Source organism: Mus caroli, unplaced genomic scaffold, assembly GCF_978045245.1.
Source record: "Mus caroli unplaced genomic scaffold, Mus_caroli_1 scaffold_4, whole genome shotgun sequence".
Classification (NCBI taxonomy): domain Eukaryota; kingdom Metazoa; phylum Chordata; class Mammalia; order Rodentia; family Muridae; genus Mus; species Mus caroli.
The window spans coordinates 45524257-45539098 of record NW_028227259.1 but is presented as its reverse complement, the minus strand read 5'-3'; the positions used below and the strand labels follow the sequence as shown (position 1 = coordinate 45539098).

Genomic DNA, 14842 nt, shown 5'->3' with positions numbered 1-14842 from the left:
ATCCCCAGGCTTGCACCGTGGAACAACTCTTCTCTACTTTCAGCATAACATTCAGTAATTTGCATGAGGTATTCACAATGCATTTCTACTTAAAAGAGAGTCTTTTGTGTTAGCCGACTTTTTGAAGATTGTTCTAAGTATTCTGGTTGTGATTAAAGAAGACCAACCTTAGCTTTGATATTGGAAAGATTAGGGGTAGTTAATGAAATTTTATGTGTGTAGTGCTAATTTCTGGCATCCCAGTCACCTGTTCCTCACTCATCTATATCTCTAAGCCCTGAAATATATTTTTTATTGTATTTTGAACTTAGGATGCATTTATACAAGCATAAACCCTTCATCCATTGGGGAGCAACTAACTGTTTTTGTATATAAACTTACTAGCTCTAAGTCTAAGCTGTTTCTCTCTCTCTCTCTCTCTCTCTCTCTCTCTCTCTCTCTCTCTCTCTCTCTCTCTCTCTCTCTCCCTCCCTCTCTCTCTCTCTCTCTCTTTCTCTGTCTCTCTGTGTGTGTGTGTGTGTGTGTGTGTTTTACTCATTTCTTCCATCTCTAAGGCTTTTTGCTCCATCTGTGATTGACTTATCTTTCTGTCGTTTGTGGAATGTGATCTGGAAACAAGTGCCATTGCATCTCCTCTGTTAAATGAACTTGGGAGCTCTTAGGCCATCTGTGGGCTGAGCACCAGATACTGGTGCCAGATGACTTGGGTGTCTTGCTCTCTTTACTGACCGAGTTTCCTTGGAAAAATATTCTCTGAGCTTCTCTGAGTGTCAGTTCCCCCCTCTCAGCCAGTTGATTCTAAAGGGTTGGAGGCCTACTTGTCTGCAAAGGTGACTATGCGGATTGAAGTTAGGTAGGAAGCAGGTGTTACCAGCAGGTTATAGGACAGGTACTTCCCAAAGAACTGCTGTGCTCTCTAGGCTCCAGGTCTTCTTGGTCACTATTTCCTTTTCAAAAAAGGTAATAAAATAGGAACCACTGGGGATTCAGCCTCAGGTAAACAAAAGCTGGAATGATCTTCAGGAGCAGCAAAGCCCCAAGAACCTTAGTGGGAGGATTGGGAAAGGGGCATGTTTTTGGTGAAATACACCAGGACACCATCGTCATATCTCTACCCCTGCCTCTGCTTATTCTGAACCTGCTGTAACTCATTCCCGTTACCATCCCAGCCTCCACTTGTACTATGGCTGCCTCTTACTTTTTGTGTCTCCTCTCTACTAGCTTCTCATGGTTAATTTTGTCTTTATTCTTACCGACTTCCTTCACAGGCTCCACTCTCAGAATTACAATGTAGATTGGTGGTGGTGGGGCTGGGAATGTATAATGTTTAACTTCCTCAGACATTTCTGTGGACAGGTTGAAGTCTACAGCTTGTAACAAACCTTCTAATAAATATGTCTTGCTTAACTCTCATCTTACAAAGTTCTTGGCATTCTAATGAACTGAGGTGGGGGGAGAGGAGTGTGAAAGAAGTTGAGTATAAATACATACAATCTAGGAAATGGTTGATACACAAGAGAGGTGTAGAAAAATGTGAAATTGGATTCCAGAGACAGGAAATGTCAAGTCCAGTAGGGAGCCAATAAGGATTTATGGCACAAATAACATGATTTGAATTAAGTCTACAGGGAAGACCAGATTTGGAGGTGTCAAAATAGGGAAGGAGTCCAAGAAGCAAAGAACAGAAGTGTGAAAGGAAGTTTAGACTGGAGGAATTAAGGAATAGCCATAGAGTTAGTGATGTCTTCATTTTATTAGAGCAGGCAGGATGTTAACAGTGGATGCTGAGTGACCAAGGGAAGTAGACCTCAAGATAAGACGGTAGGTATAACCACGCTGCTTTTCTTTGGCAAAAATATAAATGGAATATAATTTATAAGTCTTCATCTGTTTCATTACATGGATCTGTTGGATGGAATACTGCAAACTCACTGGAATGAGATTTTGCTAAGTCAATTAAATGGGTTCTTGACTTTCTCCCTTCTTTCGAAAAGACAATGACACTATTAGTATTGATTTGTTTGCATTGACTACTGCCCCCAAGATGAAACAAATCACTGATAAGAATAGGGCTGGAAAGACTCTGGAAGAATTCCCCATTTCCTTAAGGAATGACCTGGGGCAAGTCATTTTCTTTGTCACTCTTGGTCCAGGCCTCATGTCTATAATCTTGCAGGGTAGCTAGTTATTTGACGGCTGCTTTCCCAGCCTTTCTGAGTCTATAATCACATACACTTGACCTCTTCAGCTTCATTTCCGATGAAATCATTCATTATTTGAGTACTAGCAAAGAGAAAGGCACTCGATGCTGATGGCGTGGATAATCTTCCTTATGAAGAAGCCTCAGCTGAAAGCTGTGCTTAGATTCATGTGTTATACGGAGGAGAATTCTGGTAAATTGAATTATCTTATTAAAAGATTAATTAGCATATGACCTATTTAAACCCTTGCTGTTAGCAACACATGTCAGGTATGTAGAACATTTTTCATGTAAGAAATCTAAGTCCTAAATTAGGAAAACAAGATCTAAGCACCATATGTGTGTAAACCTCTGCGATATTGTCATTAAGTACTGTGGCACTAGTAACAGCTGTCACTCACTGAATATTTAGTGGCAGCCAGGTACTCCTGAAAGTTTTACATGTGTTGCTCTTCTTTCTTTTTAAGAGTTACGAAAACCACAAAAGCTAAGCAGGATATTGCTTGTGTAGGTTAACCCTTCAGAGAAGTTGTGATCCTGAGAACCTGGGAGTGTGCACGTAGATAAAAGAGTCTTTGCAAATGCGATTAAGTTAAAGATTTTGAGATGGGCAAATTATCCTAGATTACTGAAGTGACCCCAATATCTAGGGAAAATCATCCTTGTAAAAGGATGCACCATGAGCCCAACAGAGAGTGGAGTGGTGCAGCCACAGAGCTGAAATGCCCTGAGCCACTGGAAGCTGGGAACACATGGCCTGCTCCAGGGTTTGGAGAGGAGTATGCTCCTTCTATCCTGTCAATAGAAGACTCGGGCATCTAGAAGTACGACAGCATACATTTGTCATCTATTTTAAGCAACCTAGTTTGTGGTATCTTACTACCACCTCAGAAGCAACTACTACATATTCCTTTACACATATATGAATAAGGTATAGAAGAATTAATTAGCTTGCCTCTGTCAGAATGCAAAACTAGTAGCCCAGACACCCTTAGAATTTCCTTTTAAATCTAGTAGAATACTACACCCTGTATCTGTCACTGCCTCCAAAGAAATACACAGACAGCTGTAGGTGGGGATATGCATCCTAGCTTATGGTTAACAACCAGGAATAGTGTCCTATAAGAGTTGATACTGTTCTGAGTTTTAATGATAATGCTGCTGCTGCAGATGATAAAGTATTTTTCTAGAGATTAAAGTGAGGAAAACTTTCTAAGCAGACCCAGCCTCCATGGAGGGGAAAATAAAACAGGGAGCCTATAGAGAGCTGAAGCTGGTGGCATGGATCTGAACGTTTCTGGAAGGGGAATGGAAGGTGACGCAGGATGCATAGGTGAAAAGAAGCTAGTGGTAGACCATCTGTGCCAGAGAAGAGATAATGAATTCTGTGGCTAAGTCTGATCATATATCTCTTAAAGGTTTGCTGTGGAAAGCACTATGGGGGCTGGTTAGAGTGGACTGAGACTAGGCAGTGCACAGGCAGTCTCCCTGGAGTCAGAACTGTGATACATATAGCAGAATTAGCCATGTCTGTGCACAGGAGAAAACAGCTTTGCAAGACACTTTAGGGAGGTAACCTGAGTGAGATGCAAGGACCAGTGGATATCAAGGGCAAAGGGAAGAAAGGAGGGGGCAGGGGCTGCATTGGAGACTTTCAGCTCAGAGAACCGGGTTGATGGTAATTTCATACGGTTGGTGATGGTATATGCGATCTTATTGTTCTGTATGTTGACACATCTCTATGTTAATCATGGCTTTGTGAATTGAGGCTGGTACGGCATGCCACACACTGCGAGAGAAGGAAGCAGGTGACTGATCCACCTCCGTACTGCAGACAGGATATCTATTCACATTTTCTAAGTAAGGCAGCCATGTTAAGATGATTTGATAACTGAATGTCTAGGGATCGATGTCTTATAACCTCTAACCTCAGATTCTAGCTTTCTTCTTGCTGCTTCTGAGACAGACAGACAGGATGCTATCTATCTCTTTGTATCTGACCTTCTCCATTTATTAGCCATCTGACCTTTCCAAATTTACTTAACCATTCTGTACCTTGATTTCAGCAGCTGTCATAGGGGGACAAAAATTACAGTGTCTGCTCTCATTATCTCAGACAAAAGCCTGGGAGTAAAATCTCTCGAAAAGGCTTAGAAAATATGAGTAATTATTTTTTATGACAAGCCCCAGGTTTTCCCCTGCAATTGTGTTTATTGAACTAGTCCCTGAGTTCATTCAGAAAGTTTCCCTGTGCCTTGCTGATTTTCTCTAACATGTCTATAACATGAGTTCAGTAGTAAGTGTAGACTCAAAAGTCTAGTGTTACTTAAAACTGTCTAGCTAGGGAGGGAGAACAGGTTTTGTGTCGGGGAAGAGTAGAGAGAGATGGGCAAGAAGGAAGAGTAAGGAGAGGGGAGATGATAGAAGCATGGGGGAAAGCATTAATGTAACTACTACAACAGAAGCATTAATCTGTGTGCCTTATGTGGTTGGATAACATTTCTACCTGCTATGCTTTCTTGTGTAAGGTTTCATGTAGGCTAGACTGGACATGAAGGTCTTCTTGATCCTCCTGCCTTAACTTCTGAATACTTGGATTTTATATCTAAGTCACCATATCCATGTCAAAGAATAAGTAAGTAAGAAAATAAATAAACAAATATATAAATAAATATATATTTCTATCTAAATAACTTCAACCACATATCAAATATGCTTTTCTAAAGTTGTATAAAAAATACTTACTTCTTTGGCAATGGCATTTCATTGTCCTTGTGACTCCCAGACAGAAGGTGTTTGGAGATAGATACATGTTTCCCTAAATTTAGATCTGATCTTAACAAAAGCTTGTGACCACCTCAGATTCACGACCTAGGTTTTGGTTCATGTTACAGTTCCATAGTTAGGTATGGATGATGGTTCATCTTGCAAACCCTGGAGTCTAGCACAGCCGTGTCTTCCGTGAAGAAAATGTAGATATTTCTCATCTTATAGAACTACATCCCTGCCCCCCTGCAAAAACATAAACAAAATCAAACACCAAACCAAACAAAACCTCAGGATAAGAAGAGAACAAGAAACAAGCACAGGTCAAAATCAGGAACACTCCATGTGGAATGGGCAGAGATGTACGCAATGCAAAGTAATACCATCTTGGATCTATCTCTTTAAAACAATGCACAAAGTTGTGGCAAAGCAAAAATGAAGAAATGGTGAGCGGACAGTTGTGTAATTAACAAAACATATCTTTTCTCAGAGGGGAGTTGCTATCTGTATTTCACAACTCTGCTGAAGTCTCTACAAGGGTGATAAGAGTTAGTCGGGTATAGTGGGAGGAAGACTGCCCTGGGAACCAGGTTAAACTCTTTCTCTGTCTTAAGCTCTTAAGCTAGTTGGCATTGAGTTTTATTACAGACAACTGTAAGACTCCTGGGAAATCTTCAGTGTGTGGGAGTGGGGTAGAAGAGGGGAGAAGGGGGCGGGAACCTTGAGCCCAGCTCAACACAAAAGACTTATCATGCTTCAGAGTAGATCAGCACAATATTTTAAAAGATTCTAATCAGATTTCTTTTCTTGATTTTTCCAGATTTGAACCAGCTACTACTGAGGCCACTCTCATGTTAGAGTTAATGCCTAAGAGTACAGCCACTGTTACTGGTTTACCATTATGTGATTAGAGAAGAGAGAGATGGTTTCAGAAGAGAATGGGAGCTGTGCAAACAAGAGATGCATGTGCACGCCCCTCCTTTCTATCTTACCGTCGATCTTGCATGACGGAGATCACATCTTCCCACTGGAGTCCTATGCTGGACACTTTTTGTTATTGAGGACTCAGATTCCACCTCATCCCTCACCCTCACCCCCCCACCCCGCATCGTCTCTGGCGGCTCTGATCCATAAAGGCCATTTTCTCTGATACAGCACAGTGCTTTACGGATCACCAGCCTACTCCAGCCAGTTGAATTTGAATCTCACATAGTCGCGTTTCCAGGCCATTTGCTTCCTTTAATGTCCTTCTCATTTCTTTCTCCTTCTGCCTCCCCATTACTAACTTAGCTCACACTTTCATTTCTTCTCACTTGGATGATCAGATATTTTCATAACTTTCTTCCAGTGATCCAATTTTCTTCAGAGGAATCATTCCAAAGGCACACAGCTCTGACCATGACAACAGACCATTTGTACCTGAAAGGTACAGTGGGGAGGCAGATGTAATAGAGACAGAAACCCACCATGGGTTGGAGGCCCCTTTCTGAAAAGCAGACATTGTCTAACAGGTCTGACAAGAAGTATTTTGGCAAGGTCAAAACCAACTGGCAAATATTTCAGTACATGTGCTGATAGGATATAACAATGGGACACTTCCAGACTGAACTGAGGTGAATTGAGGTAATGATAAAGCAGCTATCAAAACAAATGAGAACATTCTGGGACTGTTGTTGCCCTAGTAGAGTTATGAACGCAGCCCAGAACAAAATCATAAAGTTACTTAAAACATTGCTTTCTTCTTTTTATTCGTTTAGTATTTGAAATGTAAGGTTCAAAAGTATGAACTTTGTGGATGACAACATCATATTGCAATGTCGAAAGGTTGGACACATGCCTGGAGGAAACACACAATTTCATACTAATGGTCTTTGAAATCCTAGCCAGGATTTCACCAGTGTGAACTGTTTGTAAAGACAGAGATATAGCTGCCTGCTGGTTACATCGTATGCCTTTATCATGCTAATAGACACGTCTATATATTCATCTAGAACATAACTACTATAGACTGAGCATCATAGACTACAAGAGACACATGGTGATCATGTTAGCAGAGTGGATGGGGCAAAAAGAAAGGAATGGATTTTTTGAGTTTCATAGGTTCCAACACATCCAGCCATATGTTTTCTGTCCAGTAAGTGCTCAAAGTAGGTTTACTGTATTGAATATCAATACATTCCACTGAACCTTGTTACCTGACTTCATGGAAACTAGAGAAGAATAACCAGAATCTTTAGGGAATAAGGAATAGGTTTGCAGCCAAAAATATGATTTGAGTTCATCTGATTTGCTATCTTGCCCATTAAAGAAAATACTTCCTTACATGTTTTCTTTCTCCCCAGATTATGTTCCTTGATAAATGAAGATTCCATGTTTCAAGAGACAAAAGAGCCAAGTGGTGTGTGTGTGTGTGTGTGTATAATTGGTGCTTGTTCAAATGTATGTCCCTCATTTACCTTCCTGCAATATGTCAGTTTGATATATACTCTCTGTACCATAAGGAAAAGGAAGAGATGTCTTAGGGCTACTCTCTTGGTAACACATCATGGGATTGTAATCTTAGGAAGGATTGAGTTTTTTTTAGAATTTCTGCCAAGAATTTCAGAAATCTAACTAGTGGGCAAACGTGACCTACTAAGCCCTTGCTAAGGGACATGATGATAGGTTGGTTCAGCTCTGCACCCTGTCCTCTCACATATCTGCCACCATTACATGAGATATCCTCCAAGATCTCTTGATGTTCGGGACTATGGTCATCTATTTCCATTTTCTTTTGACCTTCAACCTTCACAAAAGGGTTACATAGATGCTTGTAGACTAAATAAGTACTTCACAATCTTTCTCAATCTTTCTCCATTTGATGTTGACATTGTCACACTAATTATATCTTTAGCACCAATTCAATAAAAAGCTGCAACAAGCCAAATCTATTCTGAGCTTACCACCTGTTAAATTAATGCCTGCCATTATAGCAAAACACCAAATGTCTAACACTTACTTGACACTTTACAATAGGCCAGCAACACGTTTAAGCACGTCATAGTGATTCTTTTTCTGGTGCTTGAGGTACCTCTCATAGATAGGAAAGCATCCTGGAACACAGGACAAAGTAATATATCTAATAAACAAGAAAGCAAGGGTTAAACCTATCCAGTATGTTTCCAAATTATGTCAATGCTGTTTAGATGCTCATTTAAAGAAAGTGCAAGTCTGTTAGCCAGTTGACAGATCCTAGTTGTTAACTGTAGTTTTGTCATGGTGACAATATTATATTGAGATAGTGATGCAGAGAAACTGGACAGACAGCTATGCCCACTCAGGAAATGATACAGCATCAAAGACTGATATGGGAATTGTCAAAGGTTTTGCAACACTGACCTTTGTCAAAGGGTGAGCCAGCTGAGGGTGTGGGTATGGTACTGGGACCACCGCCATTGCCATTTTTAGTTCTTAACGTTAGTATTTGGGCCTTGGATAACAGTAGCAGCTGCAACAGCAGAGGGAGCAGGAGAATATACCGATGCCCGTGTTGAACTATGGGGACAAGAGAGTCATTTAGGTCATCAGGTACTCGAAGTACCATGATCTGAAGAAGAAGACAAAGCTAAATAACACAAAGATGGTCCATCAAGAGTCAAGCACAGAGGGAAAGGCGCTCAGGTGTTCCTATTGAACTTTTCAATTCTTTGCTGAACGCTTTGGTACTGATAGATTCAGGGAGGAGGGGGTTGTTTTCTTAAGTTGTGTACCCATTGGTTATACTACCATACACCAACAGATAGTTGAATCCAGTGTTCACACAGATGGCCCTGGTTAATTAAATGAGTCACAAAACAGCAACAACGACAAAAGGATTTGGGAAAGGAGCTGTTAGGGATGGAAGCAGACTTGCAGGAATGGGAGGGAGATAAAACAGGTGTTGGGGGAGAAAGTAATCCTAATATACAATAAACATGTATGCAATGTCAACAGAATTAATAAAAAAGACTTTTAGTTAGGCATATTTCAGCGTACCTCTGTGAAATCCCCTAATGCCTAGAGGGACTTTCCATTAGAGACACAGGACTGACCATTTGAACTTGACCTTCCTTTCATGCTGCTGTGACTTAGGACACAGTCATTTCACTTGTGGGGATCTTTGATATTTTCTATGACCCTCATCTTACAGCCTTGTTGGGGACAAGCTTGGTGGGAAGCTCTTCCATGGTGGGAGACGGATATATGGAATGGGTCATAGAACTCACCCATAGATTTCTAAACTCACAAGAAAGTAAGGAGCTTGCTAAACACTGTGACCCTGGGCAAATGGACTAAGGCAAAACCTGAGAAGTGAATAAGTATGAAGGCTTACCATCTCAGATCTGATGTATGTAGCCAGCATGAACCTCAAAAAAGTTTATTACTTTTGAACTAGACACATAGAGGAGTTGATTGGGTGGATATTATTGCAGTATATTTTCATGCTTTTGGTTAGTCAACACTCAAACTTTAAATAATAATGAATGAAGAAAAAGGAATTGGCTTGACTTATCCCAAACATTTTGAGACATTTTCTCTTGCTTTATAAAATTCCATTTTCATGTAAATTTAGAAAGCAAATGCATATTTATTTGCACAGTTATAATTTGATCCTTCAAAACAACATTGAATGGCATTTTGACTGTCTTGAGTCATAAAATAACAAATAACCATCATAGCTTAAGAAGAACATGTTTCTAAGATATCCCACACCCAATGTTTTCTATCATGTTGTTTCTGTTAAGCCATGACAAATTAGGATACTATTAGGGGCTGATTTGATAATAGCTATTATTAAAATATCCATTTGGTTAGAATAACTATTATTTATGTCCTCTTAGAGTTTAGTATCACAGAAAAACAATTCCACGGTAGAATGTGGCCATTAAGTTGAATTGTTTGGGGAAAAAGTTAACAAAAAGAGTCAGTTACACACAGTAGTTACTTACCTACCACTCTCAGTGTTTGAAGGGCACAGAAGCAGTCTCTGGCTTATTTAAAAATAAAATGAATTAAGTAGGTGGCAAAATGGGCAGGCTCACAGAATTGAAGCAAGGCCAACAAAACAGCCTGGGAAAAGAGATAGCAGTCAACGGAAGTCATGTCTACCCACTGTCACACCAGAGACCCAGTCAAATGGAAGCTTTCCATACCATCTCTGGATACATACCATCTCTGGATACGTACCATCACACCAGTGACTTCATGAACCAGACGTTTGGACCAATCATCTCTGCTACTGTGAGGCTTTCTGTTACTGCTTGAAGGTTAAAAGTTCTCTGGGTGATAGGAGCTCCCACTTAACATGTATATGTCACATGCAAATTCCCTAATTATTAGACTATGGAGAAAGTATCTGACCTCCTATGACTTCCAGATACAGATACCAATTCAGTCAACAGAACAGTCCCTTCATCATCATGTTGTCTATTATGTTCTTAAAATTAGAATAAGTAAACTAATTGTTAAAACATGTATTAAGAGGTATTTTGCATCTTAGTTGGGCTCAACCACTTGAATATTTTTATGTTAATATTTTAATGCACACACACATACATGCATATTCATTCCTATAATGTGACTTCCTATAGAAAATACATAAAAGTTTCTACTGCAAGAAATGTTTTTGCAGCATTATTATTTACCTGGGAATATATCCAAGCAGTTTTCATACACATTGACTTCTATTATTTTTGTATGCATGGCTTTAGTTCTTTATGGACCCCTCCCTTTGCCACTCAGGCTGTGAGCTTCTGCCAGTCAGTCCATCCTTGCTGCATTTGTAGCACTTAGCCTCTGCCCCACACATGGTACTCCCATTATTATGTGTGTCTAGGGTGTCTGGAAGTCCACACTGTTCACAAAAGCAAAGAATAATACAGCTGGCAGCATGGCGGTGAACAGGAGCGATAGCTTGCTGAGGGCAAGGGCTAATGTGCTAAGGATCAGAGGTCCTCCATTGGGCACTGTGAGGGCCTGGGGGGAGGAATGAGAAGTAAATCTATATTTCCTCTCTAACTGCCACATACTGTCCCCTTCCACAGTCGGGAAGGGGAAGTCATGCCTGCATTGGTATTCAGAACTAGGCCTCTTGCCTTTCCCTCTCACCCATGAAATGGCAAAGCTTTCTCCTTCTCATATTGAGTTGCACTGTCACTGGCTCTTCAAGTGTAATTTGAGAAAACAAGGACTGATATCAAAGATGCAATTTCATCTTGGCACAATTCCACAAACATTTGCCCTAAAGCCTACTAAGCTGCAGTAGTGCTGATGACACAGAAGTGTCTTAACCACAGGGAGCAAATTAATAAGCATCTCATGAGTGCCTACTGGCTTTAGTGAAGACAAAACAGGTCATTCTAAAGTGAGTAAGGTATCCTTGCTGTTCTCTAATAGATGAAAATAACTGAAGGAGATATAAATAGATTACTAAAAATATCAAAATAAAGTTGATACAAACAGCTCACCAAAGTGTAACATGCAGAGGAATATTGAGGCACCAATTTACATAAACAATACTTTATATATGTAAGGATGAAGAAGAGTTATAACAATTTACCTACATCTATCTATTTATCATGTATCTATCTATATCTGTCTATCTGTGTATCTATCTATGTACCTATTTATCTATCATCTATATCTATTTATCTATGCATCTATCATCTATCTTTGTCTATCATTTACCTATCATCTATTCTATGTTTCTATATGTCTATGTATGTATGTATTTATCTATCATCTATCTATCTATCTATCTATCTATCTATCTATCTATCTATCTATCTACCTATCTATCATCTACCTTTACCTATCTATCTATCTATCTATCTATCTATCTATCTATCTATCTATCTATCTATCATCTACTCTGTGCTATCTCCTTCCTCCCCCAGGCCCTCACAGGACTCAGTGGAAGATCTCTGATCCTTAGCATATCTAACCTATCTATCATCGCTCTACTCAACCAATTTCATTATTGTGCATAGAAAAGAGCAATTTTTACTTGTTTGTTTTAGAGAGAGGAAAGAAATGGGAACAGTTGGCTTTGGAGTGAATGTGTCCTTTGGAGAGAGTTAATTGACAACAAAGATTCACTTTGGAGATCAGGGATTATGAGAGAACAGCAAGTGAAAAAGAAAGAGACATGTAATACAGGAGAGTTTGGAGGAAATTTCAAGCAGTGTGGTGTTATTGGCATATAGATATGAACTACGGATAATTATACACCCCCAAAATGCTCATTTGGAGATTGAAGGGAAGAAGGTAGTTGTAGTACTTCCATTAAACTCTTTCACCATTTCTGTAATGCAGGGAATCAAACTGAAGGCCTTCTGTATGACAATCCAACATTCTGCTCTACCACTGAGTTATGTCTCTTGTCCTCAGTTCTGATATTGATGACATTTCATAGTCATAATAACAAACCCTCCTGTCATTCAAGATGTTTCCCATATGCTACTCAGTCTTGTGCTCACAACATTGTATGATCGTGTTCTGCTATTACATGACATATGATTTTCACTTTTACATATGTATAGCATGAAGAGTTAGCGATTTGAAAGGTTTGGTCAAAAAACTGGTTAGTAGCAGAGGAATTTCAGGGTTTTGTCTCTCTTAGCCACTACTCTCTGCTATTGTAAAGGAATGGGCCATATGCTAGAACACAGAGCTTGCAGGGAGTATAGTTTCATCCTATCCTAAAGACAACCAAACAACCAAACAACCAAACAATAAAAAGCAAAAAAGAAAACAAAAACCTGAAAATCTAGAAATTCTATGCACACATTATGATGGCTAATTGTTAGGAGTATTACAGGCGCATATGTCAGAGTGTGATCTGTGTTTTAGACACGTTTTACATTTCAGGAAGCTCACTTGAAATGTGTGTGCGTATGTGGTGTGTGTATGTGTATGTGTGCGTGTGTGTGTGTGTGTGTGTGTGTGTGTGTGTGTGTGTGTAAATGACTGCAGTAATAGTGGTAACTACAACCACAGTGGCTACAGGAATGGATTGAGGTACAAAGACTTAACAAGGTAATTTGGAAGTAGAATCCACAGGCTCTGGCAACTGATTTTACATGGGAGTGTGGAACTGCCTAGAAGGAAAGTTGATAAACTTTTTTTTTTCAGGAAAATTTGAAGAGTAAATATTCTGGGCTCCCGCCAAATGGTCTGTTGCAACCACAGGTTCTTCAGCTGTGGTACCATAGCAATCATAGATTGGCTGCGATTTCATGAAGCTGTCCTCAAACACAGGGCGCTGGCCAGATGTGGCCCATGGGCCCTGATTGACTAACTCTTGGTCTAGAAAGTGTGAAGATGACTGACATTTGCTAATACTGGCCTAGGCAAGTGACTGGCCACATTCTAGATTTCTTCTTCATGACAGAACCTTTCAGGTCCTTCACTGGAGAGGCTAGTGTGTGTCCCTTCATTGTTTATACCCTTTTCCATGATCACAGGACTAGAATGTAGAAATGCTAGTACTAACTCCTGATAGTTAATTTACAAGACTTCCCTACTTCCCCATGCTGCCTTCTATCTGCAGCCCCACCCCCCACTACCCCTAGACAATGGCAAACATTTGTTTTGCAAGATTATTTTTCAGTTTTACAAAAGTTTTTTTTCAGATTATTGCTTTTAAAATCCACACATAAAAGGATAGTGAATCACACACACACACACAAAAGTCGTCGTTGCCTTTGTTCAGTACAATAGAGTTTATATTGCTTTGTCCAGCTTCTACAAAGTGGGGCAGAGAAGGTTTGTTTTCAAGAAATTAGCATCATATTTTTCTCTGTGTTTTTTTTTTCAACTCCCAACACAATTTTATCTTGGGGATAAACAGTGTTATTTTCATTGCTTCCACTGGAGCGCCACATCCAACATTTTCTATTAAAATTTAAATAAGCCACTTCAGAGACAGATGAAGATGTGAATCTAAAATGAGCTGATTCACTAGAATTTGTTCCTGAGAATATGTTATTTGCTCTTATAGCTTATGCAACTGGGTTTCATAATAGAAGCTTTAAAGTGGGCCAGCCCCATGCCTCCACAGCCATTTTATTCAGCTTCCCCCTAGAATAGCCAGGCACAGAGGGAGGAAGGAAAAGCACAAACTCTTGCCCACCCTCCATCCTGTGGAGATCTAATTATTATTCTAGAAAATCGCTGGAAACTGACACTGTGTTGAAGATACATTGGGTTCTGTTTGGGATCTCCAGGTAGTACACAGCGACGTGATTTCATGCTGCTATCCTAGATTTTATGCTGTTCTCCTATTACTGTGTGCAAATTTTTCTCTATTTGTTTTTCCTTTGTAAGAAACAGTTATCACCAAAGTTGGAATGCATGCTTGGAGTAGGGTGGGTCATACAAACAAGAGATGATAGTGCCAGATAGGACAAGTGCTAAGGAAAAGCAAAAGCATATTGTACCATCAGTTTGGCAAAGTCCCGAGAGCAGAGACTAGACAGATACAAGTAAAGGGTCTAAAGCTGGGGCACTGAGTAAATGCTGTCAGCACGAGTCAAGTGAGAAAACTATCAAAGATAAAGAGTAGAGTCATTCTGAGTGATTTCAGAGAAGGGTATCATCCAAGCTGTGCTCTTTACTTAACCAGTTCTGAGAAAGAAGGGCTTGTTTTTTGTTTTTTTGTTTTTTTTAGGTTGAACAATGATAAGCATAGCTCTCTTTCTAGGTACACAGTCTTGCATTCCACACTTTCTGCAACCTATGGTTAAGTAATGCTTGAAAATATTAGATGGAAATTTCCAGAAATAAACACAATTTTGCACTTTAAATTGCAAGTAAGGTTAGAGAGCCAGCTCAGCAGTTAAGATTATTTACTGGTCT

The 14842-nt window shown here is 39.8% G+C and overlaps 1 long non-coding RNA gene across 2 annotated transcripts in view; it reads right to left on the bottom strand.

Annotated features, from left to right (window-relative positions):
• LOC147005134 (uncharacterized) overlaps positions 1 to 10048 on the bottom strand; it is a 55433-nt gene extending 45385 nt beyond the window's left edge. For both annotated transcript variants that reach the window (XR_015046928.1, XR_015046929.1), the window contains exons 1-3: positions 9934 to 10048; positions 8345 to 8500; positions 7965 to 8058 (exon numbers count right to left, since the gene is read on the bottom strand). This is a non-coding gene — a long non-coding RNA (uncharacterized LOC147005134). The remainder of the gene's footprint in view (positions 1 to 7964; positions 8059 to 8344; positions 8501 to 9933) is intronic.
• Positions 10049 to 14842: the final 4794 nt, after the last annotated feature.